This window comes from Protopterus annectens, chromosome 4.part0 (genome assembly GCF_019279795.1).
Source record: "Protopterus annectens isolate FY-2018-M chromosome 4.part0, PAN1.0, whole genome shotgun sequence".
In the NCBI taxonomy this organism is placed as follows: Eukaryota; Metazoa; Chordata; order Ceratodontiformes; family Protopteridae; genus Protopterus; species Protopterus annectens.
The window spans coordinates 1700038055-1700061435 of NC_056733.1; positions in this window are offsets into that span (position 1 = coordinate 1700038055).

Below are 23381 nucleotides of genomic sequence, written 5' to 3' on the forward strand. Positions count from 1 at the left end.
AGGGTAGGGCTCAGAACTGATAATGATTGGCCCCTAGCTGGAAGCAGAGGAACCTCCTGGAGTTTCTGTGCATTTTTATTGGATAATAAGCATCCTGGAGCTTCAACGAGCACATCCAGTCACTCTCTTACAGGTGCAGCATGATGGCCTGTAGTGTGACCATCCGAACTTTTCTTTGGCAACTGACAGGTTCAGGGTAGAGAGGTCCAAGATGGGCTTTAAGTCTCCCCATTTTCTTTGGCACCAAAAAAAACCTGGAGTAGAAGCCCGATCCAGACTGATTTGGGGGGAGGGTTTCAATGGCTCGTTTTCCTAGCAGCTTGGAAATTTCCTGTGCTGCTGCCTCCCTTTGTGTGCATGGAACATCCAGGAGGTGCTTGGGAGGTGTGGGGGAACCCATGAAGGGAATAGAATATCCTCTGGATATGATTTGAAGCACCCAGTGGTCTGTTGTTATGGACTCCCATGCCACTGGGTGCAAGGACAATCGTCCCCCAACTGCCTCCAAAGTACAGCAGCCGGGAAATCCTTCAGGGTTGCTTCCTGGGCCTGTCAGAGAATGGTTCTTGAGACCCAAAGTTTCATGGACCTCCTCGGCCTCTGGGCCGGTGTCCATTCTGTCCCCCTCTGCCTCTAGGGGAAGAAGAGCCCTGAGTGTCCCGGGAATACTGAGAATTCCCGAACCACATCTTCTTTTGCCTTCTCTGGTTCTGGGAAAAGGACCTTTGAGGGTTAGAGAAGTGGATCCCGATGGCAGACAGTGTCTTCCCATCCTTATCACTCTGGACTAGTGTCTCCTTGATGGTCTTACTGAAAAGAGTTGAGCTGTCATAAGGGGCATTAGCAAAGGACGCCTTAAAGGGTTCGGTGAATTGGCACAACCTGAGGCAGGTGTTATGCCTCATGGACACGCCAGACCCAGCTTCCCTAGCCGCTCCTTCCATAGCATGGGAGGGGAGTCGCATGGACGTATTTGATACTGCTCTCAGAGTGGTCATTTTTGCCGAGAACGAAGCCTTGTCCTTCTGCGACATGGACTTGGGTGGAAACTCCTCCAGCTCCTTCACTAGGTAGCTTTGGAGTCTAGTAATATGGGCCAAGTAGTTCAGCAGCCTTATTGAAAAGGTAGCTGAAGCATACACCCGCTTCCCTAGGTGGTCCATCTTCCATGACTCTCGGTCAGGAGGGTGGACCGAGGAACTTTCCTGAGATAGTTCCTTCTTTGTGGATGCTGCTACCACCATGGTATCCACTGGGGAGCCCTTGTTCCAGGAAGGCCTGCCAATAGTGGGACTTAGAACCTTATCAGGGCACTTGGGGATTGGCTTCACAGTTTCTGGTTCATTCCACGCCCGCGAGGTGATCAAATCCACTAAAGGATCCACAGGAGGGGATACCCAAGATGTAGACAGGCCCATGCCGAAAGCCTCCAGAAACACATACTCATCAGAGGAGGGCTTGAGGGCAGACCAACCTCCCTGCTGGTGCAGGATCTCCATGATGTCTCCAAAGGAGACATCATTGGGAGGTGATCTTGGGAAGCCCTCCCCATCATCTAAATCTGTATCCTCGGTTAGGGATTCGGAGGAGTCCAAGTGCCTCCTCTTGCACGTATGCTTGCGAGGCACATCTCCTGTGGGGATCTCCGGGGAGCACTCACAAGCCATCTGTTCCTCTGGAGGAACCATCTGGGGCTCTTCGGGCACAGGCTGTTCCTCTGGTAAGACAATGGGGACCATAGACAGAGCCGAGGGGGTCTGGGCAGAGTCAGAGGGGGCAGTCTGGGGCCTCGATTCAATGGAAAGGACCCATTCAACCACATTGAATGCTGAAGGAGAGCGGACCTCCTGGGAAGCTAATAAGGTGGCCGGTCTCCCCAGATCTGACTCGAGAATCGGAGCTGGAACCGAAGTGGATGGTTCCACTTCCTCAGATCCAACACCTAGGCTCTGGCTCCGAGAGCAGCTTGGATCCGAACTGGCTGGATCTGAGATTCTCCAGGCAGCTGTCGGCATCGAGGACGCAAGGACCACCAGCACCAACCCCCTGACCAAGGCCAACCTCAGATCCAAGAACTCTGAAGCTGAAGGTCGGATTGGAGAAGGAGAAATGGGCTGAAAAAAGGGAAGCGAGCTCCCCCCTCCTGGGGCTGGAAAGACCCCCATCTGGATCTGTGTACGGATAAAGTGCCTCATCATCTTATCCAGATCCATGTCCGATACAGAACAGGTCGACCGAGCCAAGGCTACAGATTCTGACCTGGCTGGTCAGGGAACTGAGGCCTGGGAGACTGAATGTGCCCCCTCCGGCTCCGGGGAGAACCTTGGAGCCGAGGGGAGTCACAGGTCCGTGCAGACTTGCTCATGGATGAGAGGTCCGGGGACCTCTTCCTCTTTTCCTTCATCTTTGACTCTCTCTCCTGCTCTCTACCTCTCTTCTGCTCTGCTACTACAGGCTTAGATACCGGAGTTTGAGTCTCAGCCTGAGAGGGAGGGGAAGCCAGAGGGAGAGAAGTGGGAGAGGCAGCCACAGCAGCTGCTGTGACTGAAGCCGAAGATGAGGAAGGAGGATTAGTCGCAGGCAGAAGACCTTTGAGGGCCAACTTGGCCTTTCTATCCTTCAAAGCACGGGGATTGAACCTCGCACAAATGGAGCACTCCACATTAAGGTGGGCCACACCTAAGCACAACACACGCAGAGTGTGGCCATCCGCTGGGGAGAGCTTATGGCTACATTCTGTGCAGTGCTTAAAGATAAGCTTTTCAGCCATACTATCAAACAAGAAGCCTTAAAAAAAGACAGAGACAGACCAGAATAATAACACACCCACTCACCACACTAGACTGACTAAGGGGGGGGGGGGCACCACAGACAAACTACTCTAAATTAACTACAACTACAAACCTACACTCAATGCCAAAGCGATGGGAGGGGAGGAAGGGTACCTATACTAAACTGAAATGGCTAAAAGTAACAGAAAATTTAGAAAAACTTACAATCAGCATCACCCTGCTAGCTGGAGCTCTACAGACATGATGTTTTATAAATCGCGGCAAATGAGATCTGGGGATGGAAGGCAGTGGAGGTGTATTATGGGTAAGGGGAGGAGTTTGGAGCTTGGAGCTGATGCTAGTAATTTTTGCCGGCTCAGATCCGTATTCCCACAGATTGAAGAACAAATGAAGTAAACTACTTCAGATCCCTGGTTGAATATGTGTTTGTAACTGCAAGATCCACTTCAACTCACTTCTTTCTGTGGAATTCCTTAGATCTCACCCCTCAAGCTTTCAGAGTAGCTCTAGCACTAAAAACCTAAAAATAGGTTGTTCTGCATGATTATTAACATGTGCAAGGGCATGATCTTACCTTTTTCTTTTATATTAAAGCCTGCAGAGTTTTAAGGACTAACAGTCGTGGTGGTCAGATTATTTTACTAGTGCTGTGAATTTTTGTATTTTCTGACATCTGCCTGGTTGTGTGGGTATTCTTTGGTTTGGTTCAAAAAAGGATATAGCCCTGTCTATGGCCCAGGAGATCACAGATCAAATAGCTTTTCAGCCACTTGACAGTGCACTCAGAGATGATAGGTGTGCCTATCCAGGGAGAAGATGGAAGTGTGTGATTTCATGGTACTCTGTCAAGGTCAGACTTTCTAGTGGAGACTGTGGGGGGAAAACACACATTGCTGCCTAAGAAGTGGTTGGGTATCATGATGATGATATATGTCAGCCTCTTGCAGAACTGAGGGGCAAGCTCAGCACTGACAACCACTGCAGGTACATCCTTTCTGGGTGTTAGTGATTGCACTGAGGGTTGGTAGGGCATTAGTGAAAAACACTCCCTAGCAGCACTGTGATGGTTCCCCAGGTCCCAGTCATGGAACAAGATTAACCCAGGGGAAGCTAATACAAGTTCACTAGACCTGTTGAATGAGTAAATGACATGAAAGGAGCTGATAGTTAGCTCTGGGGAGCCAAAAACAACTGCAAAAAGGGATGGGGGCTCAGAATGTTAAATTGTGAAACTACAGACATTTTTTCAAAGTTCCATACAAAATAAGAGGAAAAAAATCTCATAATTTTGTCAGTAAACAGCCAGGTGCTAAGGGGTAATCCAATCTAGGGAAGAATACAGTGGTGACCTGTAGAAGGGAATTATGCAGTTTTGGGTACTGGGTAGCTGATCTGGGGGGATGTGTGGGTAACAAGAAAGGGCTATCCTTTTAAAATATTGCAAAATAGGGGCAATCTCACAGAACAAGAGGAAGATCAACTGCAGAATGCTAAGCAGAAAATAAGAAGTTATGTACTCACCATAACATTCCATGTTTGTTGTCCATAATCTTGCCTTCATTCTTTCTGGTTGGGTTCGGAAACGAGTATCAGTTCCAACTTGGCCTATTACTAAAGCTCAAGAGCTTCCACTGGCTCAAGGCTATACCCTATCCCACAATGCCTAGGGGAAGAATACCCAGATCTTGTTTGCAGATTACTAACATATTAGAAAAAACATATACTAAAAACAATGGCAATAATTCTTAGCCTATGTCTCATGAGGCAAGAAGGGAAGCAGAGAAAGTACAGTTGTGTACACTTACCATAAATGTAGATGTTCAAGTGTATTCATTGTTGCAGTCATCACTTGTGGGTTATCCCTGCTGTGGTAGCCCTCAAATACCAGAGTCAATGTTTTTGTGCGCCGGCTGCTGTTGCCTGTAGTCTGACATCAGGTGATCAGTACTATAAAGCAAGGCAGCCGACATCATTACATCAGTTTTTCTTGCCCTAACCTGTCAGAAGCACAAGGGAAAAGAGGGAAGTGGTCCTGGTGGCTAAGAGTCACCTAGGGAAGCATGTGTCCCCCTAGGGGAAGATGTGAAAAGGGGGATGGAGGGAGGGAGACCAAGACTGCAACAGTGAGTGAATACACACAAACATCTACATTTATGGTAAGTGTACACAACTGTACTATGTTCTTCGTGTTTCACTGCTGCAGCCATCATTTGTGGGAGGATTCCCAAAGCTGAGATAAAGGGTGGAAGGATAGGCAGAGTCCTAGGTATGGGTCAGGAGGCCATGCAGAATTGCAGAGGCAAACCCTGTCCTAGACTTAGAAAAGAGAGGTAGGTGATAATGCTTTGTAAAATATGGACAGAGGTCCAGGTGGCCGCTTCCAATATGTCCCAGGTAGGTACTCCTCTGAGGAAGGCAGTACAAGTGGAAGTTGCCCTAGAGGAGTGGGTACTGATTGACTTAGGGATGGGTTTTCTATGTAGTCTGTAGCAAAAATGGATACATTGTGAAATCCATTTGGAAATGGTTTGTTTGGAGCTGGGCTTCCCCTCTGCCCCTGGGGCAAAGCTTACAAGGAGCTGGTCAGTTTTTCTGAATGGTTTAGTGTGTTCCAGATAGTATGTGAGTTGTCTGTGCACATGGGAATAAGGGGCAGATGAGGGTATGCATACACAAACAGGGAGTTCCAGGGGAAGGTCAAGGCATCCATCTTCCATGCTCAGAGGTGATACTCCCTGGTATAAAACGTGTGCTGCTGGTGGTTGAAGTGCGAGGCAAAGAGGTCCCCCACTCTTGGGCAATTTGCTGAAAGGTTTCCCTGTGGAGCTGCCATTAATGGTGGTCCAGTACATTTCTGCTTAGGTGGTCTGCCAGTGTGTTGTTGATCACTGGTTAAGTATTGTGCAATCAGGTGTAGCCCCATGGAAGTTGCTGTAATCCATAGACTCATGGCTAACCTGCACAGGGGGTAAGATTGGGAGCCCCCCTACTTGTTGATGTACCACATAACTGTGGTGTTGTCTGCTTTTATAAGGAGGACTGCTGGCCTGAGATGGGGTTGGAAGGAAGTTAGAGCATTTTGCACTGTCATCATTTCTTTCTGGTTGATGTGCAAGTGAAGTTGCTGGGCATTCCAAAGGCCTTGGGTACACCTACCTTCACTTATGAGCGCCCCAAGCTATGTCTGATGCGTCGGTGGTGATGGTCTGGCTGGAAGGACGGAGGATGAAGGGGAGACCCTTGTTCATGGCACAGGCCTCTGCCCACCAGAGAAATGTGCCCCTTATGCAAGGAATCAGTGGGAGAGTGGTCTCTAGGAACTGAGAGTGCTGACACCAAAGGTTCTTTAAGTACCACTGAAGCTTTCTCATGTGAAGACTGGTAAGAGGGATGAGAAGGATGCAAGATGCCATGTATCCCAGGGCTTGCAGGATGTTCCTCGCAGTGAGGTGACTTCTGGAAGCCTGGGTGAAGTAGAGAGGCAGGAAGCTTTGCTTTTCTGGGGATAGGAAGGCCATTAGGGTTGTTGTGTCTAGCACAACTCCCAGGAAAACAATTTTCTTGGTGGGGTTTTGCTTTGATTTTTTTCTCGTTGATGGTGAACCCTACGGAAGTTAGGAGTTTTTTGACAAAGAAAAGATCCTGGAGGAACTTTTCTTTGCTGTTCGCCTGAATGAGGCAGTCGCCCAGGTAAGGGTAAATCTGTATATTTCTCTGTCTGCAGAATGCTAGAGCCGGGGCCAAGCATTTGGTGAAAACTCTGGGAGCAGTAGATAAACCAAAGGGCAGTGCAGAGAACTGAAAGTGCTGATAGACTGCTCTGAAGCACAGGAATTTTCTGCACGATTCCCAGATGGGTATGTGGAGGTAGGCATCTTTTATGTCTAGTGTCACCAGCCAAGCATTTTGTGAGACCATAGGCAGGAGCTGCTGCAAGGTTAGCATTTTGAATCTGGGGACCACCAAGGAGGTGTTCAGTTTGGATAGATCCAGGATGGGGTGCCAAATGCCCTCTTTTCTTGGAACAAGTAATAGTCTGGAGTAAAAACCTTTTCCTGTTTGATCCGGGGGGACAGGTTCTACTGTCCCCTGGGATATTAGTGTCTTTACCTGTTTTAATGCCTCTGCCCACTGGTTTGGGGGAGGTCTGGGTACCATCTTAGAATTGGAAGTTCATTGAAGGAGAATCTGTACCCCTGAGAAATGATTTTTAATACCCATTGGTCCATGGTTATAGAGACCCAATTGTCCTTGAAGAGGGTGAGCCTTCCTCCTAGTTTTAGATGAGTGAAAGGAGGGTGGGGGGGAGTCATTATGAGTGTTTACCATAGATGTTTGGCTAAGAACTCCCTGCCTTAGAGGCGGAAGTGGTCCATTGTTTGCTTCTTTGCTGACTCTGGGATAGGGGCCTGGATGTCCTGCCCCTGCACGGCTTACTTTGGCTCTGTCTGCTGGGTGCAGAGAAGGCCCAGTGCTTAGAGGGGAAATTTCTGTTGAATCTGGGTGGTTGAACTTGAAAGAAATCTTTTACTGTTTGCATAGATTTTGTTTTGTCTTCCATCTTTTTAAGCATCTCTTCTGCTTTTTCCCCAAATAGGCATTCCTTATCTGGAGGTGCATCAACAAGTTTAGACTTGACACGATCAGGGAGAGGTTGTTCCTTTAGCCATGCATGTCTTCTAATAACAGATCCTGTCACTGCTGCCCTGCTAGTGGCTTCTAGGGCGTCATATCCACATTGTAATGAGTGCTTGGCCACTAGACCAGCAGAATGAAGTAAATCTGCCAGCTCTTTTGAGTTGGCACCATCAGGAGAGGTAGCAATCTTCTGTTTTATTTGTTTCAAAATGTGTTGTTGATATTTTAACATATGGAACTGACTCAGGCCTTGAAGCCAGACCATCAGTCTCTGAGATCTGTAGTCAGAAGAGAAGATGTCATTCTTTGTCTAGCATCAGTAGTGCAAATGGCCTACTAGGAACCAAGTACCTGCGTTGCGGCTCTGGACCCAACCAAGGCAGAGACAGCCAAAGGCTCAGAAGACGAAGTAGATTTCTGCAGCATACTGATCTCCAAAAGGGTCTCGGCAGAGGCCTGCGTAGAAAGCGAATGGTTCTCGCATTAAAGAGGGCACAGTAAGTACAGTTGTGTACACTTCCCATAAATGTAGATGCTCGAGTGTATTGACTGTTGCAGTCATCACATTTGGGTTATCTGCCTGCAGGTAGCCCTCAGCCGGCCTGAATACCAGAGTCTTCGGATTTTTGCATCAGATGCTGTCACTTCTTCCATGACGTCAGGTCGTCAGGGGTATAAAACATTAAGCCGATGCCATTACATCAGTTTTTCTTGCCCCAGATGTCAGGTGCCCCCACAATAGGAAGCAATTATATGGTATGGAACACCCCCAGCAAAAAGCAAATACACATGATATAATATATGCCAAACAAGAAGGAAAGGTAAAAGTCAAGAGAAGTCATGGGGCTGGAGGGAGGGTAACCAGGACTACAACAGTGAATACACTCGAACATCTATATTTATGGTAAGTGTACACAACTGTACTCTGTTCTTCATGTTTCACTGTTGCAGTCATCACATTTGGGTTGATTCCCAAAGCTAAGGAAGGGTGGAGGTAATTAAAGAGCATTAGGGCTAGCAATCAGGCCTGTAAGACTGCTTTGGCAAATCCAGCTCTGGATGTAGAATAGACAGGCAGGTGGTAATGCTTGGTGAAAGTATGTACAGAGCTCCAGGTAGCAGCTTCCAGGATGTCCCTGGTAGGGACTCCTCTGAGAAATGCCATAGAGGTAGATGCAGCCCTGGTGGAATGTGATCTTATCCCCTGTGGGGTAGGTTTTCCTGGGTGCTTGTAGCAGAAATGGATGCAATGGGTTATCCATTTGGAAATGGTTTGCTTTGAAATGGCCTTCCCCTCTGCCCCTGCAGCAAAGCTAATGAGCAGCTGGTCAGATTTTCTGAGAGGCTTAGTCCTGTCCAAATAGAATCTAAACTGTGCATGTCCAGAGAATGCAGTATCCTTTCTCCTTTATTTTGAGGATTAGGGAAAAAAGTAGACAAATTAATGGACTGGTTTAGAGCCACACTAGACACCACCTTGGGCATAAAGGATGGATTAGTCCTGAGGGAAACTATTTTCGCATGGAAGATAATGAAGGGTTCCACTGCCATGACGGCCTGCAGCTCAGACACTCTTCTTGCTGAAGTGATGGCCAGAAGAGGGGTGGCTCAGTATTATAATGTGCTGAGATGGCAGAGGCATGAATCTTAATTGAAGAGAAAGATAGATCCTTGTGGAGCATTTCTGTTAAATAATCTAGAATATGAGGTAAGCTGGGCACCATTGTGCCCATCCCCTGAGCCTGGGTCCAGGAACGGTATCTTTTCCACTTTTCTGAATAGGATTTTCTAGCACTAGGCCTCCTTGCCTCAAGAATGACATCCAGCACCTGCTTAGTAAGGGTTGCTAGAGGTGAGCTCAGGGAATTAGCCAGGCTGCAAGGTTCAGGGTTTGAAGCTGAGGGTGCAGAATCTGACCCACCTGCTTAGACAGCAGGGAAGGGGTCTGAGGCAGGTGCCATGATTGTAGTACTGTCAGACTGCACAAAAGGGGGTACCAATGATAGCGTAGCCAGTCTGGTGCAATCAGTATTGTCCTTGGCTTGTCCTGTTTGATCTTTAGTAGAACTTTCGAGAGGAGAGGCAGAAGGGGAAAGACATAAACTGAGAGGCTTCCCCAGGTAAAGGACAGGGCATCCACTTTCCAAGCTTGAGTGTGGGGAGTTCTGGTGCAGAATTTGTTCAATGGGTAGTTCTGAGGGGAGGCAAACAGGTCTACCTCTAGTGTCCCTCATTTGTTCCTCAAGAGCTTGAATATTTTGGGTTCCAGTTTCCATTCATGTGGGTCCATGAGATTTCTGCTTAAGTCATCTGCCAGTTAATTTAGTTTGCCTGGCAGGAATTGAGCTTGTAGGTTCACTTGGTAGCTCAAGGCTGTGTTCCACAGAGCCATGGCTAGTCTGTAGAGTGGGTAGGAATGGGTTCCCCCCTGTTTGTTTATGTACCACATAACTGTGGTGTTGTCTGTCTTTACCAATAGTTGTCCTGGAATAATAAGGTCTTTGAAGGCTGTCAGAGCATTCTGTACAGCTAACATTTGTTTTTGATTGATATGCAGGTGCATCTGTTTTGGGTTCCATTTGCCCTGAATGCACTGCCCTGCCATGTGACTCCCCCCATGCATAGTCTGATGCGCCTGTTGTTAGGGTTTGGGTGGCAGGGGGTAGAGTGAAAGGGAGTCCCTTGTTGTGGTAGCAGGCCTCTACCCACCAAAGGAACTCTGCCCTTAGACAAGGAATGATAGGAATCAATGTTTTCAGGTCCTGAGAATGTTGACACCATAGACATTTTAGATACCATTGAAGTTTCCTCATATGCAGTCTTGCATATGGAATTAAGAGAATGCAACAGGCCATGAATCCCAGGGCTTGCAGGATTTCCCTTGCAGACAGCTGGGTTTTTATGGCCAATAGTTTGAAGAAGATTGTCAAATAAACTTGTTTCTCTGGAGTGAGGAATGCCATCTGGGAAGTTGTGTTCAAGCTTGCTGCCAGGAATACAATCTGTTGGCAGGGTAATAGGTGTGATTTCTTCTCATTGATGGTGTACCCTTGTGAGATTAGAAGTCTCTTTACAAATGCCTGGTGTTGTAACAGCAAGACCTGACTCTCTGTCTGAATTAGGCAATCATCCAAGTATGGGTAAATCTGAATATTTCTCTGCCTGAAAAATGCAATGGCAGGAGCTAGGCACTTTGTAAATACCCTGGGTACAGTAGATAAGCCAAAAGGAAGTGCAGAGAACTGATAGTGCATGGAGCCTGTCCTGAAACGTAGGTATTTTCTGCAGGATTCCCTTATTGGGATGTGCAGGTAAGCTTCTTTTAAGTCTAGGGTTGCCAGCCAGGCATCCTTGGCTAGCATAGGAAGAAGCTGTTGAAGAGTTAGCATTTTGAATTTTGGAACCACCAGAAAGATGTTGAGAATAGACAGGTCCAGGATAGGACGCCAGGAGTTTTCTTTTCTGGGAACCAGGAACAGTCATGAATAAAAACCTTGTCCCCTTTGTTCTTCTGGGACAGGTTGAATAGCCCTGATACTGAGGAGAGAGAGCACTTGTTTTTGGACCTCCACCCACTGATTTGGGGGGAGGTCTGGCCATCCACTTGGGGTTGGAAGTGAGTGGAAGTGGAATCTGCATCCTAGGGGAACTATATTTAAAACCCATTTGTCTTGGGTAATGAGTTCCCAGTTTTTTGCATGCAGGGCGAGATTTCCTCCTAAGGGAGCAAGTAGATGAGCAAGGCTTGAAAGAGTTAAGGATAAGTCATTGTGTCATTTTTCCATAGGGGGTGGATTACTACTCCCTGCTTTGGAAGTGGGAGTCCCCCACTGCTTAGATATGTGCATAGCCTGAGACTGAAGTCTTGGTGATCTGCTGCTCCTGGGTGTGGACTGAGAAGGCCTGGAAGGGACTGGAAAGGACCAGTTCTTTGAAGGCCAATGCCTACTGAATTCTTGGTGGCTGTACTTGTAAGAAATCTTTAACAGTTTGCATAGATTTAGTTTTTCCTCCATCCTTTTGACAACTTCTGCTTTGTTGCCAAAAAGGTGCTCTTGGTTTAAGGGTGCATCCAGTAATTTAGCTTTGACATGATCTGGCAAGTTTTATTCCTTAAGTCAAGCATGCCTTCGAAGTACAGACCCATTGACAGCAGCCTGCAAGATGCTTCTAAAGCATCAAAACCACATTGCAAAGTATGTTTACCAACTTGGTCAGCAGGATGTATTAACTCTTGTAAATCTTTGCGTTCAGCACAGTCAGGAATCAAAATCATTTTCTGTTTAAGTAGTCCCATAATATGCTGCTGATACTTTAACATATAAAACTGACAATTTAAAGCCCTAATGGCCAAAGTAGCTGAAGTGTATACCTTCTTACCCCATCTGTCTAAAGCTCTAGAGAGTCCCTATCAGAAGGGGTAGGATTTTTGGCAGTAGTAGCCTTAATGCCTTTTGGTCCTTGGGAAATGGTCTCTGGATGCGCAGTAGGATTCTTGAAGTGGAATTTGTGAGAATCAGGTACTCTGTAGTACCTATCAGGTTTCCTGGTAGCTGGAGGCGGAGTGTCTGGGATAAGGCTGGATTCCAAGAAAACATCATCTACAATCTCCAGAAGAGGAGGGATAGCTAGAGGCCTGTGTTGAGGCAGGTTTAAAAATTCCCTAAGTCTTTTTGGACTGAGAATAATCCTGGCTTTCCCAGTGGAAATGCTCCCTAAGGGTATGCAAGGTTTCACCAAAAGAAAAATCTACTGGAGGGAAAGCAGAGGGAATGAAATCCTCTGCATCAGAATCCTCATATGTACATAAGGGTAAATCTTGGTAGTCAGAAGGAACAGAAATATCAGATTCCTGATCAGAAGAGTCAGAGAGAAAATCAGTTCTAGGTCTCTTAGAGGGGGAAGGCTGGCTTCCCCTAATTAATGTAATAAGGTCTTCAGCCATTCTAATAATTTGTTTTTGAGGCATATGGGCCTGAGAATGTGCTTTGGTCAGTAGTTTTCTAGGCGTAGTCTGAGCTTTAGGCCTGAGGAATTCGGTATTCTTAGCTTGAAACAAAGTCATCGGTTTAATATGAAAATTGGTACGCCTGAATACACCCTCAGAAGCCGGTGCCTGCATAGCGGCTCCAGACCCATCCAAGGTAGAGACATCTGCAGATTCCATAGTCAAAGAAGCATCTCGCTACATACCGGATGCCGAATGGATCAAAGTAGAGGCCTGTGAATCTGTAGTAGTGGGTATCAGGGGCTGTGAAAGCACCTCACTGAGTACCAGTGGACTGGTGACTAGCTTAACGGAAGCATTGTCGGCAGTTTTGGACCTATGCGATCTGTCTCTGTCTTTATCCTTACGTTTTTTCAGAAGATCAGCAGTTGGATGGCTTAATGAAGCCATTTTGGAGTACTGGGATCAGGAACGAAAGAATTTAGCTACAAAAATAGCCTGACGACGAATAGTTCGGGTGTTGAAACAAGGCACAAAACCGACAGCGAGGGATGTCGTGGTCTGGGCCTAAACAGGTGACGCAGTAAGAATGAAAATCTCTATGAGATATTTGCTTTCTACAGGCAAGACAATTGTTAATTTTTTCTGACATTGGTTAGAGCAAGAAAAAAGGATCCCCAATGGGGTACTTATCTTTTTGAAGACTTCAGATCTGAAACTCGAAAATGAAAATTTCAGGAGTCAGCCGACCGGCACTTGTGAATTGCTTCTGCTTTGGGCACTGCACGGCAAGAAAGACTGATGTAATGGCATCGGCTGCATGTTTTATACCCCTGACGACCTGATGTCATGGAAGAAGCGACAGCATCCGATGCAGAAATCTGAAGACTCTGGTATTCAAGCTGGCTGAGGGCTACCCTCAGGCAGATAACCCAAATGTGATGACTGCAACAGTGAAACACGAAGAACATCTGGCAACGAGGGACATCGTGGTCTGGGCCTAAACAAATGATGCAGTAGGAATGAAACTCTCGGTGTGGGATCTGCTTTCCACAGGTAAGACAATTGTTAACTTTTTCAGACATCGGTTAGAGCAAGAAAAAAGGGTCCCCAGTGGGGTACTTAGCTTTAGACATTTTCTGCTGAAATTCGACTTCTGGTAGTGACCGACCGGCACTCATTCAAACTGCTTCTGCTACAGGTTCCACGGCAAGAATAACTGATGTAATGAGTTGGCTGCCTTGCTTTATAGTACTGATGACCTGACATCAGACTACAGGTGACAGCAGCCGGCGCACAAAAACATTGACTCTGGTATTCAGGACGGCCGAGGGCTACCACAGCAGGGATAACCCACAAGTGATGACTGCAACAGTGAAACATGAAGAACATCATTTTGTCACCAATAAAAATTTCTTCTCGATCCTCCAGGAGCAAAGGTTTGGGGAAGGAGGGTGGGATGCAAGAATGCAGACGAGATTATGGACAACAAAAGTACAGTTGTGTACACTTACCATAAATGTAGATGTTTGAGTGTACTCATTGTTGCAGTCATTACATTAGGGTTATCTGCTTGCAGGTAGCCCTCAGTCGGCTTGATTAACAAAGTCTTGGGTCCTGCATTGGTTGCTGTCCCTTCTTCCATGACGTCAGGTCATCAGGGGTATAAAACATGCAGCCGACGCCATTACATCAGTTTTTCTTGCCCCAGATGTCAGGTGCCCCCCTAATGGGAAGCAATTAAATATAAAAGTACAAAGATATACCCCCAACAAAAAAGCAAATACACCAAAAAGGCTTTTAAGCATAGTAAAGGAAAGTAGAGGTATAGCCAAAAGAAGTTAGGAGGCTGGAGGGAGGGTAACCAGGACTGCAACAGTGAATATACTCGAACATCTACATTTATGGTAAGTGTACACAACTGTACTATGTTCTTCGTGTTTCACTGTTGCAGTCATTACATTTGGGTAGATTCCCAAAGCTATGGTTGGGAGGAGGAATTTAGATAACATTAGGACCAGCTATAAAACCCTGCAAGACTGCAGTGGCAAAGCCAGCTCTGGATTTAGAGAAAATTGACAAATGATAATGCTTGGTGAAAGTATGTACAGAACTCCAGGTAGCAGCTTCTAGGATGTCCCTGGTAGGGATGCCTCTGAGAAAGGATGTAGAGGTAGACACAGCCCTGGTGGTGAGGTCTGATCCCCTGGGGGATAGGTTTTCCATGGTGCTTATAGCAGAAATGAATGCAATGGCTTATCCATTTAGAAATGGTTTGCTTTGAAATAGCCTTCCCCTCTGCCCCTGCAGCAAATGCCACCAGCGGTTGTTCAGATTTCCTTTGAGGTTTAGTCCTGTCCAAGTAGAATCTAAGTTGTCTGTGCACATCTAAGGAATGCAGTATCCATTCCCCTTTATTCTGTGGATTGGGAAAGAAGGTTGGCAAATGAATGGACTGATTAAGAGCCACACTGAATACCACCTTGGGCATGAAGGATGGATTGGTTCTGAGGGACACCCTGTCTGCATGAAAGATGATGAAAGGCTCCACTACCATAAGGGCCTGTAATTCAGATACCCTTCTAGCTGAAGTGATTGTTAAAAGGAAAGCTGTTTTCCAAGAAATAAATTTTAAGTCTGCAGTAGCAGCTGGCTTGAAAGGAGGTAGAGTGAGTTTCTCCAAGACAAAGTTAAGGTCCCAGGCTGGGGTTGGAGCTCTTCTGGATGGTCTCAAATTGTTGGCCCCTCTGAGGACAGTGGATGAGAGAAGAGGGGAGGTTCTGTGTTATAATGAGCTGAAATGGCTGTGGCGTGGATTTTAATGGAGGAAAATGACAGGCCCTTGTGAAGCATCTCAGTTAAGTATTGTAAAATCTGAGGTAAAGTGGGCGCTGCTGTGCTCATCCCTTGAGATTGATTCCAGGCACAGAATCTTTTCCATTTTTCAGCATAAGATTTTCTAGTACTAGGCCTCCTTGCCTCTAAAATGATATCCATCACAGGTTTGCTGAGGGATGGTAAAGGAGAGATTAAGTAATTAGCCAGGCTGCAAGGTTCAGTGTTAGAAGCTGAGGGAAGAGAATCTGGTTCTCCTGCTGAGACAGCAGGGAAGGAGTCTGAGCCAGGTGCCATGGAGATAACTGTGACACAAGGCGCTGGAGGGGTACCAGTGTTGGCGTGGCCAGTCTGGAGCAATCAAAATCATCCTTGGCTTGTCCTGTTTGATTTTTAGTAGTACTTTGGAGAGCAGAGGGGGGAAGGCATAGACTGATTGGTTTTTCCAGCTTAAGGACAGAGCATCCACTTTCCAGGCTTGTTTGCGGGAAATACTTGTACAAAATTTGTCCAACTGGTAGTTCTGGGGAGAGGCCAGTGTATTTAATTTTCCTGGCAGGAAATGAGCTTGTAGATGCACTTGGTAGCTCAAGGCTGTGTTCCACAATTCCATGGCTAATCTGCAGAGGGGGTAAGAATGTGTACCCCCTGCTTGTTTATGTACCACATAACAGTGGTGTTGTCTGTCTTTACCATTAGTTGTTTTGGAAGTATGTGGTCCTTGAAGGCTGTCAGAGCATTCTGTAAAGCTAACATTTCTTTTTGCTTGATATGCAAGTGCATTTAACTTGGGTTCTATTTGCCCTGAATGCACTTCCCTGCCAGGTGAGCCCCCCATGCATAATCTGATGCATCTGTTGTTAAGGTCTGGGTGGCAGGGGGTGGTGTGAAAGGTAGCCCCTTGTTTTGGTGGCAGGCCTCTGCCCACCAAAGGAACTCTAGGCATAGGCAAGGTATGATAGGAATCATTGTTTCTAGGTCTTGGGAATGTTGACACCATAGGCTTTTTAGATACCACTGTAGTTTCCTCATATGCAGTCTTGCATATGGAATTAGAAGAATGCAGGAGGCCATGAACATCAAGGCTTGCAGTATTTGTCTTGCAGATAGCAGGGTTTTTGAGGCCACTTGTTTGAAGTAGGTTGTCAAATGAATTTGCTTCTCTGGCGTGAGGTAAGCCATCTGGGAAGTTGTATTCAAGCTTGCTCCCAGGAATATAATTTGTTGACAGGGTACCAGGTGTGATTTCTTTTCGTTTATGGTGTACCCCAGACAAGTTAGAACCTTTTGTACAAAGGCCAGATGATTCAAAAGTATGTCCTGGCTTTCTGCCTGAATTAGACAATCGTCCAAGTATGGACATATTTGAATATTTCTTTGCCTGCAAAATGCAATAATTGGAGCTAGGCACATTGTGAATACCCTGGGCGCAGTAGATAAGTGAAAGGGCAGTGCAGAGAACTGATAGTGCGTGTAGCCTGCTTTGAAGCATAGGTATCTTCTGCAAGATTCTCTGATTGGGATGTGCAGGTATGCTTCTTTTAAATCTAGTGTTGCCAAGCAGGCATCTTTACCTAGCATAAGAAGTCATTTGTGAAGAGTCAGCATCTTGAATATTGGAATCTCCAAAAAGGTGTTTAGAGTAGACAGGTCAAGGATAGGATGCCATGAATTGTCTTTCCTGGGTACCAGGAAAAGTCTCGAGTAGAAACCTTGTCCCTCTTCCTCTTCTGGTACCAGTTGAATAGCCCCCATGCTTGAGAGAAAGTACTTGTTTTTGGGCCTCTGCCCACTGATTTGGGGGTAGGTCCGGCCACCCGCTTGGTGTTGGCAGTGTGTGGAAGTGAAATCTGTATCCCTGGGACACTATATTTAAAACCCATTTATCCTGGGTAATGAGTTCCCAATTCTTTGCATGAAGAGCAATATTTCCCCCCAAAGGGGCAGTCAGCTGATAAGTGCTTGGAAATTTTAAAAGGAAGTCATTGAGACAGTTTACCATAGGGGGGAGTCTTATTATTCCCAGATTTGGAAGTGGAGGCCCCCCACTGCTTAGTTCTGTGTATCTCCTGCGACTGAAACCTGGGGTTTTTGCTGTATCTGGGTATGGCTTGAGAAGACCTGGAAGGGGTTGGAAAGGACCAATTCTTAGAGGGCCAGTGTCTACTAAATCTAGGAGACTGAACTTGTAAAAATATTTAACAGTTTGCATAGATTTAGCTTTATCTTCCATCTTTTTAAGAACTTCCTCAGCCTTGTTGCCAAACAGGTGGTCCTGATTTAAAGGAGCATCCAACAATTTAGCTTTAACATGATCAGGCAAAGATTGCTCCTTAAGCCAAGCATGCCTTCTGAGCACAGACCCAGTAACAGCAGCCCTGCAAGAGGCCTGTAATGAATCAAAACCACATTGCAAAGTATGTTTTCCAACTTGTTCAGCAGAATGCATTAAATCCTGTAATTCTTTATTTTCCACACAGTCAGGAATCAACATCATTTTCTGTTTAAGCAGTCCACTAACATGTTGCTGATACTTTAACATATGAAACTGGCAGTTTAAAGCCCTAATGGCCGAGGTTGCAGAAGTGTAAACATTCTTACCCCATCTATCCAGTGCCCTGGAGTCTCTGTCAGAAGGGGTAGGATTTTTAGCAGTAGAAGCCTTAATGCCCTTGGTCCCCTGTAAAAGAGTCTCTGGATCTGCAATAGGATTTTTAAAAGGAACATGTGAGACTCAGAGACCCTGTAATATCTGTCAGGTTTTCTGGGAGCAGGAGGCAGGGAATCAGGGGCCAAACTAGATTCCGAAAAAGCATCATCAACAATGTCTAGTACAGGAGGAATAGCTAAAGGCCTATGCTGAGGTAGGAGAAGGAAATCCCTAAGCCTCTTTTTTGAAACAGAAAAATCCTGGCTTTTCCAGTGGAAATGCTGCCTTAGAGTATGTAAGGTTTCCCCAAAAGAAAAATCCTCAGGAGGGGAAGCAGAGGGAATGGAGTCCTTTGCATCAGAATCTTCATAAGTAGGTAAGGGCAAATCCAGATCATCAGAAGAATCAGAAAAAACAGAATCCTGATCAGAAGATTCATAATCAACTTCAGTCCTAGGCCTCTTAGAAGGGGGGGGGGGGCGTTGGCTACCCCTGATTAGAGTTATTAGATCTTCAGCCATTCTTATCATTTGCTTTTTAGGCATAGAGGTCTGAGCATGTTAAGCAGGGTTAATCCCCTAAACCTAATCTTCCTCTACATACTTGCTCTAGCCTCATCTAACCATAGCCTCTCTCTACTACTGTGCTTTGTTACACCCTCCTTTCTTCTCTAAACATCCCTTACCTTCTACCTTCCCCTCTACATCTGCAATATTAACTAACTCAGTGTTGTCTCCCTCTCTTCTACAGTAATCCATATTGGGTGCTCCCTCCCTGCTTTAAAAGCAAAAGGAATACCTCCGGCCATCACCTGAAGACACCCTGAATTGGCCAGCTTGCCTGGTACTTAGAAAAATACTAGTGAGAACCCTCCCCAACAAGATTGCGTAAATGTATGTTGCTTAACACTAATTAAATGTAGACTTGTACTATCCATACAGTTAATCTGCCCTCCCGTGTGTGCATTCTAGCAGCCAACCACAGACCGTTTGACCTCTCCCCCTCCTGTTATCAGTGCCCTAGAATATATTTAAACCTAAGACTGGTCCAACTATCCCTGCTGTTTGCTATCTCCTTCTACCATTGCTAAACCACCCTCTGTAAAGGCAGCCTTCTTTTGTGGCTGGAAATATTTAGCTCATACCTTCCAACTACAGCCTTTAAACTGCACTTTGCTGATACTTTTTCTACCATACTCATCTCTAGTGTTCTTTCCCGCTCCGTTCACCCTACGGGCTCACTCCGCTCTTCTACCCTGCCCCCATTTCCCACCCTCTCCTAGTACTTCTAGCTTTATTCCTATCTTACCCCACCCTTTCAGCCTAATTACCCAATACCGGCTCTCCCATCATTACTCCTCCCACCTATAGCCATCCTTCTTAAACTCTGTAATCCACCCAATAATTATAGTCCCCTCTTCTTTCCTTAAATCTCTAGAATACCTCCATCACTTTTTAAACCTTTCTTCTTCATAGCCTTCTCTATTTTCCTAACCACTCATACCACTCTCACTCTGCTCCAACATGCTCTCCTCAAGTTATCACACCCTCCAGTCCTCCAGCCTCCTCTTTCTGTTCCTACTTCCCTTATACTATGCTACCTCATATTCCACCTATGCTTGTCCAATACCACTTACAAAGACAACTACCATACAAACCCACCTTCCCCCTCACTCTTACTCCCATTTCCACTCTATCTCCTCTTCTCTCATTCAGCCCAACCCTCTGCACCTATTCCACCCTAAATTTTTCTCCTCTAAAGTCAAGATACTGTCACCTGCGCCAATCTACAATCTACCAAAATTCATGCCAGGCAGACCAATATGGCTAAAGGATATCTCCTTCAACAACCTAGTCCAAGCCGGTGATATCCATCCTAACCCTGGTCCTATATCCTTTATTAACAACACTCATCCCTTACCCTCTTCCTCCTATCTCAACACCCTAAAGATTTTTACAATTAATGCACAAAGTCTAAACAATAAAGTGCACCAATTTCAAGCTTGGTTAAGCCATAACCAATCAGATATCTTAGCCATCTCTGAAACCTGGCTCAAGCCCTTTATCTCCGACTCTGAGATTCTTCCCCCCAGGATTTCATTGTCTCAGAAATGACCGACTAAATAAAAAAGGTGGAGGTACTACCCTGGTCTACTCCAACCTTCTTACCTTAATTCCCCTCCAAATTCCAATTCCTCAATTCCAGAACACCAAGCTAACTGCTGGAATTCTAAAACTAAATAAACATAAAAATATCTGCATCATTGCCCTTTATATCTCACCTGGTAACAATATCTCTACACTCGAAAATATTCTCCTATGAGCCTCTACTGAAATTAACTATGAAACTTATATCCTTGGTGATGTGAATATTGACTGGAATAAAATCAATTGCCCCTCTCCCTCCTTATCCATTAACCTCTATAAATTCACTCAAATAATCCTCTCCATTACTCGACCTAACAAAATAAACCCTCCCGGATCCACTATAGATTGGATCCTAGTCTCAGATCCAAATAAAATAACCAATTCTGGCACAATTCCTGATACCTTTAGTGACCACCTCCCAGCCTTCATGCATCGCTCAACTAGTTCCTCCCCACACCAGCATCAGTCCATTCATACTCATAACCTCGGTAGCTTCAACCCAACTTCTTTCTCAAATACTTTCAAACAAATGAACTGGCAAATTCTAAACATCCTTCCTCTTGACAAGGCTATAGAATACTTCAACTCTGTCTTCCTTGATACTTTAAACTCACTAGCCCCACTAAGAAACAAAAGGATAAAAACTAAAACTGCTCCTTGGCTATCCAAAGAGACAAAACAGATTATGCACCACAGAGACAAACTATGAAAGCTTTACCAAAACAATAAACTGGGCAATACCTTGCTCCAATATAAACAGGTCCACAACCATGCAAAACGACTAATCACCAAAGACAAAAAATCCTACTATGTCAAACTTCAGTCCAACAATAAAACGCCCCAAAAATTCTGGAACTCAATAAACTCACTCTTCAATCCAGGCTCCAAGAATAATCTTTGTCCTGACCCAAGTAAATCTGATCTTGAACTAGGCTCTGAATTTAACTCATTTTTCATAGACACTATTACTACCCTCACCAAGACATTTCCCAATAATAACCCAACTGCTCTACATTCTCCCCCTTCTAACTCATCTCATCTGTTTGAACTCAAACCCATCTCCACTAACTTTATAAAAAAACTTTTGTCCAAACATAAACCTTGCTCTAACGCTCCCGACAATATTCCCTCTTCCTTCTTAAAATATGCTGCTGATGGCATTGCACTCACAATCAGCATCATTATCAACCAATCCATAAAAGAATCATACAACCCAAACTCTGGCGCTCAGCTTATATTCTTCCTCTTCATAAAGGAGGCATAAATACCAGCATCTCAAACTTTCACCCCATTGCTTTGCTCTCACCAATCTCCATAATCCTAGAAAAATGCATCCACCTCCAACTTATGCCTTTCCTGACCCAAAACAATCTTCTCACTCCTACCCAGCATGGCTTTCGTCCAGGCCATAGTACAATAACCGCGCTACTCTCTTTCCTAGAAACTGTCAATAGAGCCCGAGATTCAGGCCACTTAGTTTCTACTGTTTTACTCTACCTGTCTAAAGCCCTTGATACTGTTTCCTACAAGCACCTTCTCTGTCATCTCTCAAACCTTAATCTCTCACATAATGCGTTATCCTGGTTCTCCAGCTATCTATCAGACAGATCACAGGCAGTCAAATGGAAGAACTCCATGTCTTCCTTCCTACCTACCCCAAATGGCGTACCACAGGGATCCATCCTTGGGCCATTGCTTTTTAACATCTTCATCAATAACTTTCACACTGCTATTCCTGATGCTAAAATCATTCAATACGCAGATGATTCAACCTTAAGTCTGCTCTGCCTCAAACCTCTCTGAATTGCTGACTAAAACCCAAACTGCCTTCTCAACAACTGAAAACTGGATGCGCCAAGACCACCTCTCTTTCAATGCAAATAAATCAAAGATTCTACTATTCCCTCCCACAAAGACCCTCTCCTACGATAAAAACAAATTCAAAGTCTATAGTCAAACCAACTCACCTATAGAAGTAGTCCCCTCTTGCCAAACTACTTGGCATTACTGTAGATGAACACCTCAAGTTTGATATTCATATTCAACAAAATATTAAGAAAACCCACCAAAAGCTAGGTATGCTATATAGGAATAATCGCTTTCTCTCCAACTCTACCAGGCAAACTCTGGCCTCGACTTATCTTCTCCCTTCCTTATTATATGGAGCCCCTCTCCTAACCAACCTGTCCTCCTCTATCACCTCTAAACTAGAAAACTGCTACAACAAAATGTTTAAATTTGACTCTAAATCTAAAAATACCACCCATCACTGCCTAACCCTACAATCCCTGAATTGTCTTGAACTCCCAAACTAGCTAGACTATCTCCAGCTCACTACTGCACATAGACTCATATTTCACCCAACAAACTGTCCCGCTCTAACTAACATCCTTCCCCCTTATACACCCAACAGAGCTCTCAGATCTGAAAATCAGAACTTAATTACTATCCAAAAACCTAAACGTCCTACTGGCCAAATTATCCTATCTTTCTCACTAGGCAAAAATGGAATTCCCTTCCCTCCACACTAAGAACCATACCAAACTCAGAAAACTTCAAAACCCATCTATTCAAACACCTGTCCACTAAATGGAAATGTAGCTGCCTTCACCCAACCTAATCCAAGGGGGTTCTCGCTCTGGTTTCCAACCTCTACAACTCTCATAGTTATCTTCCCATGAGCCTATCTAAGCTCTCAACAGTCTCTATAGCTTCTCTCTAAGCTCTCACCTCCTACAGCTACCCTCACACAACCCAACCTTGTAAATACTGTAAATAGCATTCTACTGTTGATGTGTGTATGTAAAGCATATTTACATTTTCTTAAAAGGTTTGCATGTAAACTGTTTCCACACCTAACCCATATCTGTTTTCCTCAAATGAAACTGTGTGATCCCTACCTTCAAGCTTAATGAATTTGTTAACTAATGCATGATATTGAATGCATTTATGAGTAACTATTCTACATAAGATCTTTAATATTAACTATCATTTGTATCTAAATTGTATAATGCATCTTGCAGCTTTTCTCCCCGAGCCTCCACTGAAAATGGGTCAATTTGGCCCAGTGGACTTCCCCGGTAATCAAATTGCAAATAAATAAATAAATAAATAAATAAATGTGGCATGGGCATTGTTTTTTTAGGCATGGATCAAGATTTAGGCCTAAGTAAAAAAGGAGGCGTCAGTTTAATATGCAAGTCCGTAGGCCTGAATACACCCTCAAAAGTCGGTGCCTTGCACAGCGGCTCCGGACCCATCCAAGGTAGAGACATCTGTGGGTTCCATAGTTGAAGCATCTCGCAGCATATCGGACTCCAAATGGGTCTCAGTAGAGGCCTGCGAATCAGAAGTAGAGGGTATCAGGGGCT